The sequence below is a fragment of the Protopterus annectens genome, chromosome 7.part0 (assembly GCF_019279795.1).
Source record: "Protopterus annectens isolate FY-2018-M chromosome 7.part0, PAN1.0, whole genome shotgun sequence".
Taxonomy (NCBI): Eukaryota; Metazoa; Chordata; order Ceratodontiformes; family Protopteridae; genus Protopterus; species Protopterus annectens.
Window position 1 is genome coordinate 746,375,922 of NC_056739.1, and position 16,234 is coordinate 746,392,155.

Genomic DNA, 16,234 nt, shown 5'->3' on the forward strand with positions numbered 1-16,234 from the left:
GAAGTGGGATAACCGTCGCTGTGCGCCACTCAGAGGGCACAAAGCCTGAGGCGAGGCTATGAATGAACATGGTACTTAGGTGGAGTGCCAGTTCATTCGGTAGTTCATGTAGAACACAGCCTGGGATGTTGTCTGGTCCCATGGATGCTGTGTTCTTGGCTTTGGAGAGTGTGTTTTTTACCTGTGCAGCCGTGATTACAGAAACTTTGCATTCTTCTGTTATAGAGATGGGCTCTTTAGGGGGTGGGAGGGGGTAAAGTTAGCACTGAACTTATCTGCCAGGATGTTGGCAATATCAGTTGGGTCTGTATATTTAGTGCCATTGTGCTTTAATTCAGAGCAGATCTGAGTGTTGCCATTGAGATTCTTGACATAGCTATAGAATGCTTTGTGGTTGTCTTTGGAATCAGTGGCAGAACCGGAGAGTGTTTGAGCAAGAGTACAACATTTTCATACAGGCTGCATTTTCTGATAAAGATGACCGTACAAAGGCTTAACTTAGCTGTGTCAGAAGCCATTGAAAGGACAGATTCATATGTGTATACACCTGCTATATATGCAGGAGAGGGAGAAAACCATCACACTGTTGCACCGGCTGAGTCAAGGGAGGACCTGGAGTGCATGAAATGTAAATTTAGACAAATGTGTAACCCCTCAGACAAATGTTAAAATGGAAAGGCACTTATTTTACACAAGGGATCAAAAGCCTGGTGAAACTTTTGCAGCACATATAACTGACTTGAGAAATAAGGCTAAAACAAGCAGATTTCGGTGTTTTAAAGGATGAGCTGATAAAGAACATATGTGTGTGGTATTAAAGATGATGCTGTGAGAAAGATTTTGCTTCGTGACAGTGATTTAACTTTGAATAAGGCCATTGAGATGTTAGATATATGAGCTAACAGAAGAGCGCACACACATGCTTACAAATGAGAATAGCTCTAGAAGGCACAGTGATAAAGCTCATGTTGATAGTATGCAGCATGTGGTTAAAAGAAACAGGCCCGAGCACATGGCAGCAACTGTACCTCCTGCAGCACCCACTGGTAAACCCTAGAGCTTTCCAGTAAATTCCAGAGTTTGCACAGTCCCAGTGAAGCATAAGAGTGAGTCAGCAAACTCAAAGCATGGACTCCAACTTAGTTTCATTAACAACTGTCATAATTATGATGGAAATCATGAATCTAAAAGGGAAACATTTTTAGCTTTGGTCAGCAATGCCACAAATGCAATAAATGGAATAATTTCAAGAGGATTTGTCAATGAAAAGGCCCACGCTCTTATTAAAAGGGAACATTTTAAGAAATGAGTTAATCACTTAGAGAGCTACAACCCTACTCTTTATGCTGATGGGTGTGTCAATGCTATATGAAACAGTCACTGCAGAAGATTTAAGGACAACGAATGAAGTACTTTGTACTGTTCAGACAAATGGAAAAGCCATAGAGCTCAAAGTTGATACAGGTTCCAAGTGCAATGTTATGTCAGCAGAAACATTTACTAGAGTGTATCATGGTGAAAGGCTTGATTTGGCAAAGTGTGCGAAGCTTGTTGCTTATCGTGGTGAAGAATTTCTGACTGAAGGGGCAGTAGTGCTTTCATGTTACTCTGCTGGCTGATGTTACGACTTGTTATTCTATGTGGTCAAGAGGCACGTCCAGCCATTATTAGGGCTCAGAGACAGTTTGAAAATGGGACTGCTTTCATTTAATAAGGAAGTCCACTAAGATAGTTTGAAAGACCACTACTCTAATTTCACCCAGTACATTTTTTTCTACCTATGTTGATGTTTTCCAAGACAAACTAGGAAAGCTTCCAGTTGTGTACTCCATGAAGTTAGAGCCAGATGTCAGTCCAGTTTGAAAAGTTCCAATAGCCATGCAGGACAGAGTCAAAGCACAGTTACATAAAATGGTGGAAGGTGCGACTTATCCACCTGCAGGACCGACTGAGTGGGTATCTTCCATGGTGGTAGATCATAAGAGAACCTCAGATGACATCAGAATATGTAATGATCCACGAGATTTGAACAAAGACATCATCCTCCAATGTGCACAGTCAAAGAAGTCGCAGCTCTGATGCCAAATGTCACTGTTTTTTCTGTCTTCGATGCAGAGAGTTCATTTTGGCAAATTTAGCTTGATAAGAAATCCTCATTGCTCACTACTTTTAGTACTCCATTTGGCAGGTACAGATTTTGAGAATGCCATTTGGGATAAATTCTGCAAGTGAGGTCTTTCAATGTGCAATGGAACAACTTTTTTCTGGGTATCCTTGTGCTATTATAGTAGACATACTAGTAGGAGGTAATGGTGAATCTGAGCAGGACAGAAACCTCAGAAAAGTTCTAGAAAGAGCATGCCAAGTGAATCTTAAGCTCAATCCACAGAAATCCAAATTCAAACTACAAGAGGTTACTTATGTTGGTCATTTATTTACTAGTTCAGACCTACAACCAGACCCTTCAAAGCAAGCAGCTATTCCCGAGATGCCAGCTCCAGACAATGTTCAAGCCCTACAACATTTTCATGGCATGGTTAACTATCTAGGCAAGTTCATTCCAGACTTGAGCCAACTATCAGCACCGCTTAGAAAGCGGACACGTAAAGATGTATCCTGGTCTTAGTTAGAGCTACACCAAAGAGCATTTGATGCCCTGAAAAAGAGAATTGCTAGTCCACCAACTCTCTGGTATTATGGTGCTCACAACCCAGTCACTCATGTGATGCTTTGAAATTTGGTCTTGGTGCAGTCATTCTTCAACAGCGTCAACCTACTGCCTACGCATTGAGAATTCTTACCAAAACTGAAATGCTGTATGCTTGAGAAAGAGCTTTTGGCAATTGTGTTTGCATGTTCGAAGTTCCATGATTATGTTTATGGTAGACCTATCCAGTTCCAAACAGACCACCAACCTCTAGTCACTACCTTGAGAAAGCCTATGCATTCAGCTCCAGCCAGACTATAATGTATGATGCTAAGATTGCAAAAGTGAAATTTCACTCATCTACGAGGAAGGCAAACTTTATATTGCTAATACATTATCTAGATCACCCAGAAACACCACTTAACAGCATGAGAATGAGTACCCTGACTTTGGAGTTATGGAAGTGAGACATTTTTCTTCCACACATCTTGATGAGCTGAGACATCACACAGCCACAGATCAAGTTTTACAAAGGCTCAACCACTTAATCAAGGATGGCCATCAAAGCAATATAGTTTACCTCAAAAAGTGCAACCTTATTTTCCATATAGAGATGAGATTTTGTCTGACAAAGGTATCATTATGAAAGGCCCGAAAGTAATGGTTCCAAAGTCCTTGCAACAAGAGTACATTACTATTTTGCACTGTGGTCACCCAAGAACTGACGCTACCACAAGAAGGGCGAGAGGACTAGTATTTTGGCCTTCTACATCACAAGACATTGAGGCAGTATTTTTATCTTGTTCTGTGTGTAACAGTACTAAGCCACATCAACAGAAAGAACCACTTCAGCTGAACCAGATTCTTGAACTCCCTTGGTCAACAGTAGCCACAGACATCTTCGAATGGACTGGTCTACATTATTTGGTGTTAGTAGACTCTTATTCCACAACTGGTTCAAGATTGACCTACCTCCCAACCTAGCATCTAATACTATCATTACTAAGATGAAGCGTCATTTTGCAGTCCATGGTAGTCCGCACAAAGACAATGCCATGCAGTTTACAAGCCAATGGTTCAAAAGATTTGCCAAAGAGTGGGACTTTATTCATGTGACGAATAGCCCAGAGTACCCGCAGTCAAATGGTTTGGCAGAACGTGCAGTTTAAAATGCAAAACAGTTACTAGAGAAGTCAAAATGATTAATAGTGATGTTTTCCTGAATCTCTTGAATCTCAGAAACACTCCTCATGATAAACATTTATTTTTTTTTTTTATTTATTTTACATTTGTTGTCCGGGATAGTCCAACTGGATATATGTCCATTTTCAGTGGAGGCAATTTACAGACATACAGATAATTCAAGGATACATATTTCAACTAGGCCCATTAGGTATGTAGTTGGGCACACAAAGGAATTAAGCATTAGCGAGGTACAGTTGACAATAAGTATATAAATAACAATATATAGTACAGAATAACACAGATATGCCAACATTCTTCAGTTGTGGTATACAATTTTATGAGGATAAAACATGTGGTATTTGTTAAGCCAAGTATTACAATAGTGTAGACATGGTACATCTTGGTTCACCTACCCAGAAACTTCTGTCAAGACAAACCAGAACCACATTACTAATCAGTAGTCAATTGTTGGTTCCATGTGTCAAGAACAAGAGGTCAGTGAAAACCAATCTGCTGAAGAAGCGTTTAACCCAGACGTCCTACTACAATAAAACCAGCAAATCACTCAATCCATTACAAGAAGTGGTAAAGATGCAAATGTCTATAGGTTATGATCAGATTGGAGTCGTGAAAAATATTTGCCCAGAGCAAAGATCGTACATTGTGGAATCACAAGGAGCAGAGTTTAGAAGGAATCAGAAACATTTGAGACCTGTGTGTGAGCATATACCACAGCACATAGCCTGTGAGAAAGACTCTATATCTCAGAGTGAGTAGTCCGGTGTTCTAATTTCAGAGGAAGTTACAGAGAATATTCCTGTTCCTGTGACAAATCCAGAAGTTCCCGATAAGAGCGGTTAACCGAAGACTGTCCATGTTGCTAAATTTAATACAGCTTACGTTACGAGATCCGGTCGTATCTCCAGAACATGTCACAGATGCAAGGCAACTTGGACATGAACACTGTGTTTTGTTTCTATTGTCTAGAATAATGCATATCTAACTCTAATGTTATTTCACCAAGAGCAATCTTTTTAAGATGGAGGGTATAGATCAATGTGCGAGTATGCATCATTAAGAAGTTATCCAAGGGCTTCCACAAGCGTATAAATACTGAGCACGTGTGATCCTGACTGCCATTTTGTAGCAAGCTGTCGAGATGTATGTATGTATGTAAGGTCTGTCCGTTAACCAGTGTGTTTATTTTTTATGATGCTTTTCTCTGTATTAAAACATCTAAACAAAATACCCCACCTGTTTGTCATCTATGTTAGAGAGGGAAAAGCGACATGGGATTTTGGATGCAGCTACTTAAGGTGAATAAAATATTACAGTCAAAGTCGCGGAAAATATACTAAGAACTAAGCCAACATGGGGATGGAGAAAGGAGATTCTCCCAGTAGGGATGACTGCAATCAGGGGTACAGGGAATAGACAAGAGGGGGTTGGAATTTACTGAAGGAAGGTTGCAAAGGAACCAATGTAATGGGAAGAAATAATTACAGAAGGAAAGGTACTAGAATGGGAAAAAGCCAAGAAGACATTCGGACTGCAAGCTAGTGACTGCTCTCCCTGTCAGGGACTGGTATCCAAGTACAGACAAAGAGAAAGGGATAGGGGAATCTTAAATGAAAGACCTGCATTGGTTAAGTTTATAAATTGAATCTAGAACAGAAGCTGCTGTTAAAAACAGGTAATTAGTACGGCACATAAAATATTGCACATTATGTATAGGAATCAATCAGAAGAGGTGAGAAAGACTGGAGAGAGAGAGAGAGATTAGATATGCACTTCACAAAGAAACAATGAGAGGACAGATGTAAGGCTCCTAAATATGGAACAAAGTCTAGAAGATTTAGAAGTTTTGCCTGAAAACGTTTGCATAGATACTTTTATTCCCCCAAGCAGACTACAAAGTCTTTTTCCTCAGGTAGATGGCAAATGATGGAGGTGTGATGTGGACGAAAGCGGTAACTGGGAACATAAGTTTTGGGAGTACAACCAGTTGGTAGACTTTAAAAATTCCCCACACAGTACTATGTCAGGAATACTGGGCAAGAAAACGAGTGTAACTAAAGAAATTATTTTTTTAGCAGGATACAGGACCTGAATTGCTTAGACAAAGTAAATTCTTATTACGTTTACTTTTGGTGGCTGCCAAAAAAGCAATTATTAGAAAATGGAAATCAAAATCTAAGCCAACCAAACTCGAAAAAGTAAATATTGTGACACAGGTAAAAGTATTGGATGTGGGAGCTTTAGAAAAGAATAAGAGTAACTTACATACAAAAAAAATGGAAATTGGGGGAACAATACAAGCAGAAAAATGTTTCTGAGGGGAATGAGGTTTAAGAGAAGGCAGACATGGAATAATTTGACAATGTTGTCTAGATCATAGGATATACAGCAATATATGTATTGTAAATGTGAACTCGTTAATATGTTTTGATTGCTTCTATATAAATGCAAATTGATCTACATCACAAGTGACACTTTAACAAGGGTGTTTAAGAAGAGATTATGTGTGTTAAGCAGTTGAAAGAGTCACAAAGTTAGGCAGTTCAAGGCAGTGTAGTAGTGAGTCTTGTGTATGACGTTAGCCGAACATTTGGCTACTTTGTTGCAAAACTGCTCAAGAGATTGATAAGGGTCATTCACAAATATGTTGAATAAGACAGGGCATAGAATAGAGGCCTGGAGGACTCCAGCTGCTATGGAAATGATAGAGAGACTCATTTTGCCATTGAACAGCCTGTTCTCTGAAGGACAGCCATATGTCAAACCAAGCAAGTGTTGGTGTGTCTAGACCTAGGGAGGATACTTTTTTAAACACCTTTATTGAATTATCATTTGCGACACAGGAAGACTTACATTTATATAAAACATAGATCACAATTACTTACATATCACACTTTTGTATATTCTATAAATATTACATAAATGTAATTCCTCCTCCAAAATACTCCTGTACGTTTCCATTTCTTTCTATGTAATCTTCTCCTACCCTTTTCCAAAGATCCCACTTCCTGTTCTCTTATCTCTGTAACAATATTTCACTATTTCAAGCACATTATAGTAGTTGTGTGTGTGAAATGGTGTCAAAAGATTTCAGAGACTAGGTTTGCCTCCCTCATTTCTGTTCTGATTTACGATTATGAAGTTAAGGAAGGCAGGAGTAATGCTATGCCTAGGTTGGATGCTATGCGCTGTGGGAGACAGTAGATTACGGTCATAAATGTAGGCAAGCAAATTGTGTCAGATACATTTCTCCAGGGCTTTTGAGTGTAGCTAGAATGGCTATCAGTCTATAGTTGGCAAGATCTGTGGAACTGCCTCCCTTGTGTAATGATAAATAAGTTTTTTTCCCACTGGTTAAGGACATGACTTTATTTAACATAAGACACAGAACACACAAAAGGATAATTTGCGTAAGTATCATAAATAAAAGCCCTGCTTCGATGCAACACATAAAAGGTGGTATTTCAGTATTTCCCACTGCAAAACATAAAACAGTCAATAAATTAAGATATAAAATTGTGTGGTTTTAACATATTACAATCATACACAAAGCAAGGTTGGATCCAAAACAATGATCAACAGCAAAATCTTGTTTGTGCTAAAACAGAAATGCAACTTTGATCCCCCACCACCAAAACACGCAAAAGACACATTTTACTAACAAACCACTGAAATGCTAAAAGTGCTATCAATAAACTGTCCCTAAAACATGTATGCAAATTTATGACAGAACATTCCATTTTAAGCAACTGCCAGTCATGTCTACCTGCGTCCAGCACTCCCTTAGAGGCGCGTACGGTCCATCCTAGAAGGCTAACACGCTTGTGTCACTGACAATATAGGACATTACATACCACGGAAATAACAGAAATGTGTACAGAGAAAAAACAAGTATAACATTAGCACTTGTGATGACAGGTGATAAAGCCATGCTTCTGAGAAAGAAAAATGACCTGACAAGCCTGCCTATGTCATCACTACAATTCTAAGAAATGCATACAGATAAAAGTAGCATTTACTAATGTGTATACACACACACACACACACACACACACACACACACACACACATACATATGCATACGCACACACATATGTGTATATATACATACATACACACATTATATAATAAATTACAGATTTTTCATACTGACATTTCAGCATATGCAGTATTATAGCAGAAAAATGCAAGCATACATCATCAAGATAAGTAGTCTTCTGTGCAGATAAATCCCAAAGTAATATCTTCTTCTGTGTTCTCCACATAAACAGGTATCCTCACCTTCAGGTTTCCTAGCTACACCGTTCCTTTTTATGTGTAGATTCAGGGCTGTGAGCACAATGAAGATGCAAATGAGGTGTGAACTCTTTAGAATTGCTGAATCCCTAATAATTGGTTCTGTGTAGTAGAAGTAAACATAGTGCAGGCACTTCCTCAGTGTTTATTGTTAATGGATTGCAACTGTGAAGGATTACTGGTAGGGAAAAGGAAAACACCACAGCAATGCAGACTCCCCTACCTCCAACAGGTAGATCAGCCAGGTTAAACTTACAAGCACATATTTCATAGTTACTGTTCAGTGACATCCAACCTCACCTTAATTTCTTGACAGTTGTATATTACTGCCATTTACCATCTTCACACATTTTAAGGACAATGATACATAATGTCTTACAGACTGCATTTCTCAGACTACTGGTTAGATATGACAAGAATGGGCAACAAACACAGAGATAAGACAGAGGCTGCACTTATGCAGGTAATAATCAAAAAGGGTTGTGTGATCACTCTGTGCACTATTGAAATGAATACATTTACAAAACTCACATGTTTTGTTAGTACTGTGGATGAGACGTGCACAATGGATTTTAATTCTCTGCTGCAAAGCTGTTTGTTTAGCAAAGAGGGATAAGACATCCTTACTGTGTTTTGATGGTCCACTGCAGTGAGTTCAAATCTAGACCTGTGTAAAAAATATATTTTGTGTGTACCAACATAGATTTTGTAGTTTTAACAGATTTTCTTTTCTTCATTTCACCTACTTTTCCCTTTTTTGCATTTTTTTTAGTTAATGCCAGTGTTTGCACTGTGCGAGACTTGGTGCAAGCAAGGTAAGGTAAACTGAATGAATGCCAGGTTTAGCTGTGCTTATCTCATTTGTGCTACGCTTAGCACTGCACAAACTTGGACTAGTAGCCCACACAGAACACCTGCAGACAGGGCATAGACAGTGTAAAGGTCAAAAAGGATACATTGTTGCAGTTTTTGCTTTAAATCATGCAATGCCACTAAGCGACATTATGCGGCAGTTAGCAAGCTTCCCCAATATCTGCAGCCATCAAACACCTGCAGACAGGATGTGGACAGTCTACAATTTAAAATGGTTTCATTCAATTAATTCTGTTGGGAACTGCGCAAGCATGCTAAGTGGCGTTGTGTGGAAGTTAACACAGAGAATTGAAGAATGAACAGGATTATGCAACTGTTATATAGCCATTTCTGTGACAGCACGTGCAGCTGTAGGGCCGTAATACAGATGGCCATCGGTTCTAATACAGAAACTGCAACATACTTTTACTGTAGTGAGAGATCAGTATATAGTACTGAACAGGAAAATATACAACTGTTACTTCAATATACCTGTGGTAACAAGTGTAAATGTAGAGATGCCGTACACATCATCCCGGGTTCTAATACAGGAAATTCCAAACATTTTTACTGTTGTTCCATTTCATACTACATTAAATATTATTTATAACACTTTATACACAATTATAAATTGTGGTGCTTGTGAAGACTGGTAGAGATGGGTGAAGGCTGTCAGCCTAGCCAGATAGAATTGTGCAGATAATTCAATCATTTGTAAAAATGAATACTGAAATACAAGATTGTCTTTTTAAAGGAAAGAATGTGCTGTGAAATGTTGAACATAAAACAATGTGGCAACATTGCCCTCTGTTGTAAAGAAAGCTAAGTCAAGCATTTCTTGTTGTTCCTTTGAAATTAAAATTATTTCATCACTGCCTTTGACGTTTACAAGTCGGCTCCAGTCCGGCTAGATTAAGGCTTCCTGCCTATTGTTTTAAGGCTAAAGTTAATGACCAGAATTTACATGTGGAATGTCCCTTATTGCTCTAAGTGTAAAATAATGTAAATGCAGTTTCTGTCAGCCTGGGAACACCATGAAAGTGTGAAATGATGTAATGTTTTATCAGAACTGTAGTTTCAATTTAAACAGTGAGAACCAGAGATTATTAAGCATTTTTGTCTGAACATCCAACTCAGCACTCTGCCTGTTGTCTTATGTAAGTTATTTTAGAAGTGTGTTTTCTTGTAGATAGCTAGACGCTATAAAATTTAGACCAGGTGTTTTTCTATGATGTCAGAACTGTACTACCGATTTATTTTAAGTATTTCTGTGTGATCTGAACTCTTGACTAGCACTGACTGTGTAGTAGAAAGTATTGTCTTGCGGTTTTAATTATTTATTATTAAATATTTTAAAACCTTTTATCTGTGGCTGGTTTGTGTAGAGATAAGTTAAGCTCTACAGTACATTGCATATTTATAGAGTTTACTGTCCAGGTCACTCCAAATAAGCTTTGACTGTTTAGTCACATCTACCAATTAGATAATAATATTGCACAGTAATAATTGGACACCCTTTTAAGGGCCTTTGAGTAGCTGATAATATTAGTGGGTGGTGGCAGCTGGTACTACCGTTTAGTCTGGGAGAAAGGGGCACAGCTGGAGAACCTTTACTAGCCTTCCCCAGGAGTGTCTGTGTGGTTGTATAAACTCTTATCTCAAAGTGCAAGTGTGTATGTGTGTGTGTGTGTGTGTGTGTGTGTGTGTGTGTGTGTGTGTGTGTGTGTGTGTGTGTGTGTGTGTGTGTCAGCTACTTGGGCAGGGACACGAAGCACTGGTTGGACAGAGACCTGGGGAGCAAGGGAACGACCAACCCCGGACTGACTGTGATCTCTGTGTGCTCTTATGGGAAATTGCACTTTACTGTGTGCATCTGTTATCCTTTCCTCCTATATGAGACTCCCTCCCTGGTGTTGGTGGTGAGGATTGAGGCTCTTTGATTGCTGGGCCAGGGCACGGATGTCGCATATTAATCCCCCCCCCCCCGCCCGGAGAATTCAAGCTAGCTTTTCAAATGACCCTTGCTAAATGCCGCTTGAGAGGTTTAGTTCTATCGGAGTATACCTACCCCATTCCCTGTCTTGAGAGCCCATTTGTATTGGCATTGCTACTCCCACTGAGGTGCTGCACTGACATATCATATGCTTGCAACCCCAGGCTCCATCTTAGCAACTTGACATTTTGCTGACTGGCTCTGTTTAACCATGTTAGAGGGTTGTGATCTGTCATAACAGTGAATTTCCTTCCATACAGATAAGGCTGAAGTTTCTACAGTGCACACACTATGGCTAGGCATTCCTTTTCTACAGCTGCATAGCATTCCTCCCTGGGTTGGAGTCTATGGCTGAGATAAACCACTGGGTGCTCTTCTCCCTCTGAAGAAATCTGGCTAAGTACAGCACTCACCCCATGGTTTGAAGCATCCACCTGCACAACAAATTATTTGCTGTAATCTGGACTGGCTAACACAGGGGGTCCTCCCAAAGCTTCTTTAAGCTTCTCGAATGCCTGCTCACATGCTTGGGTCCACACTACCTTATCTGGCATGTTCTTCCTTGTCAGGTCTGCGAGGGGAGCAGCTATGGTACTGTAACTGGGGACAAACTTTCTGTAGTACCCTGCTCTCCCTAAAAATGCCTTCACCTGCTTTTTGGTAACAGATGCAGGCCATGCCTGAATGGCTTCCACTTTGGCAGGTTCTGGCATTATCTTACCACTCCCCACTCTATGTCCTAGGTAGGAGACCTCCTCCATACCCACCTGACATTTGCTTGGCTTAATGGTCAATCCTGCCCTCTGTAATCTGCCCAGTACCTCTCTGACATGCTGAAGGTGCTCTGGCCAGGAATGGCTGTAGATGGCAATATCATCTTGGTAGGCAAGGGCAAACCCTCCTGCTCCTACTAGGATATGATCTACCAGCCTCTGGAAAGTCGCTGGGGCATTCTTCATCCCAAAGGGCATCTTCATGAACTCATATAAGCCAAAAGGAGTCACAAAGGCTGACTTCTCTCTAGCACTGGGAGTCAAGGGCACCTGCCATTAACCCTTGGTAAGATCAATGGTAGTAAGATACTTAGTCCCACTCAGCTGCTCTAGGGCCTCATCTCTCCTAGGCATGGAGTAAGCATCCGACTTAGTGTGACTATTTAATTTCCTGTAGTCCACACAGCACCAGCACCACTGGGAAGGCACAGGGACTGTTGGACTCTTGAATCACCCCTAGTTCCTACATCTCCTGTACCTCCTTCCTCAGGGTCTGTCTGACTATCTCAGGCACCCTATACGGAGCCTGCCTAATAGGCCTTTGGGGTCCTGTATCCACCTGGTGCTGCACCAGGTGGGTGCACCCTAGTTTCCCAGTGAACATGTCCCCAAATTCCTGCAACACTGCTTGGATTTCCCGCACCTGGGTAGGAGATAGCTGCTGGGACATTGCTACCCCCTTCCACAGAGGTGTCAGCCCGAGCCTCACTGAGGAGATCAGTCCCCAGATCTCCCTCAGACTTCTCCTGCAATCCACTGGAAATGCTAAGCACAAGGGCCTCCCTATCATGGTAAGGTTTCACTATGTTAACATGGTACAATTTGTGGCCCTGCCGTCTGCCTAGCAGTTTCACCATGTAGTTAACATCACTTACCTTTCTTACCACCTTGTAGGGACCCTCCCAAGCTGCTTGCAGCTTGTTGTGTCCGACAGGAATGAGACCCATTACCTGCTGCCCCACAGCATACTCTCTAGCTCGAGCATTCCTGTCATACCACACCTTTTTCCGTTGCTGGCTTCTGCCAGGTTCTCCTGGGCCAAGCCCATGAGTTCCCTGAGCCTTGCCCTGAGGTTTAGGATGTAAGCCACAACAGACTCCTTGTGAGACTCGCACTCACCTTCCCGCTCATCTCAAATGAAATCTAGAGGTCCCCTCACCCTATACCCATACACATCTCAAAGGGTGAAAAACCTGTGGATTCCTGGGGAACCTCTCTGTAAGCAAACAGATGGGACAAATATTTGTCCCACTCCCTCAAACTTATCTGTAAATGCCCGTAGCATGGATTTGAGTGTAGAGTTTAACCTCTCAACAAGACCATTAGTCTGAGGATGGTACGGGGTGATCTTCATGGGCTTCACCCCACAGGACTTCCACAGACAAGCCAGCAGGTCTGACATGAAATTGGCACCTCTGTCAGTCAGCATTTCTTTTGGGAAACCTACCCTGCTGAAAATCTCTAACAAAGCATTTGCCACCTTCTCTGCCTCAATGGAGGACAAAGCCACTGCCTCAGGGTATCATGTAGCATAATCCACTACCACTAGGCTATACCTTTTTCCCCGTGGAGCTTGGGGTACTCAGAGGACCGACAATATCCATAGCTACTCTGGCTCCTCAATCACAGGCAAAGGCAACAAAGGAGCTCTTACCTAGTCTCCTGCTTTGCCTACCTTTTGGCACTGCTTACAGGTCCTGCAGTACCCTGTTACATCTCTGGAAATTCCAGGCCAAAAGAAGTTCTGCATAATATGCCTCTTTGTACGTTTTATGCCCATATGACCTGCAAAGGGAATATCATGGGCTATGGCTAGAAGTGCCAGAGTGTAGGCTCTAGGCACTACCAACTGCTGTACTCTCTCACCTTCTAGCCCTCCGCTCAGGGATCCACACTCTGTATAGTAACTCTTTGTCCCAATATACAGATTTCCCCCTTTCTTTGAGAATCAGGTGCTTCCCTAGCTACCTGCCTCAGGCCTTGCAATGTAGGGTCTGAGAGCTGAGCCTGTCTCAACTCCCTCCTTGTAACCCTTCCCAGCTCCCCTTCCACAGGAAGTCTGGCATCCTCTGACAGTGGTGCCTCACTGTCAGCCTGGGTACTACTACTCACCTCTACCTTTGTAGTCACTCTGTCCAATGGACCATCAGTACCCACAAGCAGCTGTGGCTCACATTCAGTTTCACTACTACAGAGTAGCTCACTCCCTGAAGTAACCACCTCACCAGTCATGGCTGCAAGTATGCAGTCTGTCTGGGACTCTTCCCCAGGCTACCAGACCTATATGCTTGTCTCCTAGCCTGACCGCATGTAACTGCATAAGCACATGGTACTGCCTCATCCAAATCCTTCCCTCTCAGGACATTTGCAGGATGGAAGTTTAGGACCCCTGTTGTCTCAAGACAACCTACTATTGGCATTTTGTCTTTCCCGCTCACTAGCTCCCTCACCTTTTGTTCCCCACCTTGCCTCCGTGGATTCCTGTATGCCACATGGCCCTACTGGTTGCATTCAAAACATTTAACCATAGCTCCTGGACGTGTACCTGGACTAGTGGCGTCCCCTGTTACTGGCAGACTCTGTTGGGGCAGTTTGTGCTGTCCACCATGGGTTCCTTTAGATCCATGAGCAATACTGGGGGTCCCCTTTCTGTGCAGGGCTGCCCTGCTTGCAGGTATAGGTCTCCCTTCTTCCCCAACTCATCTGAAGTATCACACTGTCCATCAGCTAACCAGATCATCATGTCCTCAGGCAAAGTGCTAAGGGCTTGTTCCATCACCAAAAGGTCTGCCAGCCCTTCAAAAGTGGTGGCCTGACATCCACTCACTCACCTATGGAAATAAGTGCTCAATTCAGCAACATATTCACACACTTTCATCTACCTTTCGTCTATGCTCATGAAACTTTTTCCTATACGTTTCAGGTGTGAGCTTAAACAGTTCTAAAAAGACATTTCTTTACAACAGTAAAACCAAAACATGCAACGTCAGACATTTTGGACAGAACAATTACAGCATTACCTAAGGGGGTCAGGAACCGTACCCAGAGCCCTTGGTCAACTTCATATTGTTTACATACCCTCTCAAACATATGAATGAAACTATCAAAATTATCCCCCTCTTTAAATTGCGGAAGAAATTTACTGACCTTTTGTGCTTCTGGGGTCCAGTTACTCCCTTCCCCACTACCTCCATGACTATGGCGAAGAGTCAGCATCTCCTTCTCATGCTGCCTCTGCCTCTCTTGTACCTCAGCTTGCAGACATAACAGTTTCTCATTCTCTTCAGCCTGCAAACGTTGCAGTCTCTCATTTGCTTCTAATTCCACATGCCTGGCCTCCAACTCAAGTCTCTTTAGCTCCAGCTGGATTTTTAAGTCCACTGCAGAAAGGTTGAGCTGTCCATTCTCCGAGGGAATTGTATCTCCACTGCCAGTCTGATTGTCCTCCTGGTTGCCGTTTTCTGATACAGATATAACCAAGGTTGCAATCAGGTTTGCCTTAGTCAGGTTTCCATGCACCAGTCCCCTAGCCTGGCACATCTCCGCCAGCTGGCTCCTTGTCAGATTTCCATACTCCTCGGATGACATGCTGCCTGCTCACCCTGACTAACTAAGCTAACAAAAGAAATAAAACAATTGTGATCTGGAGTATTCACTGCGTGGTTGTTTTAGAGTACAAAACACCTTTAAAGCTCACTGTACACAAGCTACAGGATTCACTCCACCCACATCACCACAAGCCAATTAGTATTTGCCAACTAATTAATATGTGATGTGGATATCCCACCACTGCCAAATAATTAATATGCGAGGCTATCCCAACCACTGCCACCAATTAATAAGTGACGCCCGTGCCCTGGCCCAGCAATCAAGGAGCCTCAATCCTCACCACCAACACCAGAGAGGGTGTCTCATATAGGAGGAAAGGATAACAAGATACACACAGTAAAGTGCAATTTCCCTTAAGAACACACAGAGATCATAGTCCGGGACTGGTTGCTCCCTTGCTCCCCAGGTCCCCAATAAGACTCCCCACTGGCACAGCTATAGGGTCCAGATCTCAGCCTTGTGGGTAAGCTAAAATCTCCAGCACCCTCTCTGTCCAACCACCACTTCGTGTCCCTGCCCAAGTAGCTGACACACACGCACTTTGAGATAAGAATTTATACAACCACACAGACACTCCTGGGGAAGGCTGACACAGGTTCTCCAGCTGTGCCCCTTTCTCGCAGACTATACGGTAGTACCAGCTGCCACCACCCACTATTGTTATTAGCGACTCAAAGGCCTTTAAAAGGGTGTCCAATTACTACTGTGCAATATTCTTATCCAATTGGTAGATGTGACTAAACAGTCAAAGCTTATTTGGAGTGACCTGGACAGTAAACTCTATAAATAAGCAATGTACTCTAGAGCTTAACTTATCTCTACATAAACCAGCCACAGATAAATGGTTTTAAAATATTTAAT

The 16,234-nt window shown here is 42.0% G+C and overlaps 1 protein-coding gene across 5 annotated transcripts in view; it reads right to left on the reverse strand.

Annotated features, from left to right (window-relative positions):
- AP4M1 (adaptor related protein complex 4 subunit mu 1) overlaps positions 1-16,234 on the reverse strand; it is a 1,285,664-nt gene that overhangs the window by 1,036,025 nt on the left and 233,405 nt on the right. The gene's annotated exons all lie outside the window — the stretch shown is intronic.